Genomic DNA, 2368 nt, shown 5'->3' with positions numbered 1-2368 from the left:
TGTGCCAGAGATTATAAAACTAGTGAGCATAAATGTGAAACATGCTCAAAAAAGAGATGAAATATGTCAACACACTCTGCTTTAAATGCTCTAATTGCAAAGAAAAACATGCATCTAGCTCAAAAGAATGTATGTTTGCTTCAAGAACTCAAAAGAACTGAAGAAAAGATGAAGCTCAGAGTAAATCTAGAACTGAAGAGAATAGTTAAGTCAGTAAACTCACAACTGCAAGCTTAAAAAGAAGCAACTCTCAACTGTCTAAGTCTTCAAACTTCAATTCTCCAGCTAAATGTAAACAGAATTTGAATTCTCAAACTTCTGTTAAGATTAGAGAATTGAGAAATGACTCTGGTAATAAACTAGATATAATACAAGCAGTTGAGATTTCTACTTTTCAGAACAGTTATAATCTACTATCTGATGATAGTGATTAGATTCTACTCTACTCTCTTTGAGTATGAATATACAACAAAAATAATAAAAAAAGTTTAAAAACTCTTCAAAAATCACATTTATTCAAAATAATGTGGATAGAAACTCAAATTGTATTTATTCTTGTCTTCAAATTATATTTGAATAAAAAGTTAATTTTATACTGCTTCAGGAGCTGAATTTTGATGCTGAGCAAAAATATGTCATTTCTTATTCAAGCTACTACTGCTTTTTACCTCAAAAGTCTGAGATAAAGTCAAGAGTAGTGATCTATGAAAGAAAGAGATCAAGATATTAATTTAATCTAAGATTTGATATTATGTCTGACCCTGATATTCTGGTGAGTGACATTATAGATAAAGAAAATGAGTTTGATACTATACAGCTCATAAATATCTATAATGAAAAGTCATTGAAGGAATATAACAATATCTGGACAATTGATAGAGGATTTCTGAACATAACTTTATCAAGAAACTCTATAATTGCAGGAGACTTCAATGCACATCATCTCTAATAGAATTCAGAATGCAAGAGAGCAGTGAGAGCTGATAATCCAGTTAAATGAACCTTTGAGCATTCAATAGATTTGATTAATAAGTCTGATCAACAAACATTCTTTAGAAAAGACATGAAACAGAAGTCTATTATAGATCTAATCTTCATGTCACAAAATCTAATGAAAAGAAGACTTGTAAACTGGTTTATTGATTCAAATGAGACATCAGGATCAGATCATGAGATTATTCAATTTGATATTGAACTGAGTGAAAAATAAATGAGTGAAAATCCTCTTCTCTCTAATCAGTATAACTTTGAAAAAGCTGATTAAAAAGCAGTTGAAGAAAGTATAAAACTGTTAAAATCTGAAAGACAGAATGAGCTATATTGAAATTCTGGTCAAGATATCTCAAATGAAATGCTTGAGAATAGAGTGAAGCTTATTACATCTATTATTCTAACAAGTGTTAGAGATAATATCTCAAAGAGAAAATCTTCTGAGTATTCAAAACCTTGATGAAATGAGAATATCTCATCTAAAAGAAAAGAATTAGCTACTGCTAGAAGAGATTGAAAGAATGATGTAATATCTAATGAAGAGTTCAAAGCTGTCAGAAATGAATATTTTTCAGATATTAAAAGAGCTAAAACAGACTGCTGGAATAAATTTCTTGAAGAAACACAAGAAAAGGAAGTTTTTAAAGCTTTTAACTATACTAAAACAAGAAGTCTAGCAAAACTTCCAGCCTTAGAATATGAGTTTCAGAATGAATTATATACAGTAAACTCTTTTGAGAAAAAATGTCAAGCTTTCATGAGAATTCTCTTTCAGAACTCACCAGATTCAGATTCAGATTCAGAGGAAGAGAATATATCACTTCTCAACTACATTGATGAAAATGACTGAAAATGGCCTGATCTTACACAAGATGAATTAGAGTCAGCTATCTTCTCAAGTTGTGTTAAAACTGCTGCAGGTTCTGATTCAATTAATTACTTGATTATTCAGAATACATATTCCTACTTAAAGAATGAATATTTTGAGCTCTTTTTCAATCTTTTGAAAAATGAATATCATTCTGAATGCTGGAGAGAAGCCACTGAAGTGATTCTTGCAAAACCTAATAGAAAAACTTCAATTCCTAAGTCATATAGAGTAATATCTCTATTGAACTGTCTAGGAAAGGTTTTAGAAAAGATAATAGCTACTCAACTATCTTTTATAAGCTCTATAGATGATTCTCTTTTATTCAGTGAATAAATGAGAGATAGAAAACAGTGTTCTGCAATTGACACTGTTCTCTCAGTTGTTCATGATATTCAAATAGCAAAGCATGAGAGTCTGATCTCAACTGCAGTTTTCATTGATATAAAAGAAGCATTTGATCATGTTTCAAAGTCAAAGTTAATTCAGATATTGAAGATATTAAAACTG

The sequence above is a fragment of the Blastomyces gilchristii genome (assembly GCF_000003855.2).
Source record: "Blastomyces gilchristii SLH14081 genomic scaffold supercont1.3, whole genome shotgun sequence".
Taxonomy (NCBI): Eukaryota; Fungi; Ascomycota; class Eurotiomycetes; order Onygenales; family Ajellomycetaceae; genus Blastomyces; species Blastomyces gilchristii.
Note: the sequence above shows the minus strand (reverse complement) of the source record.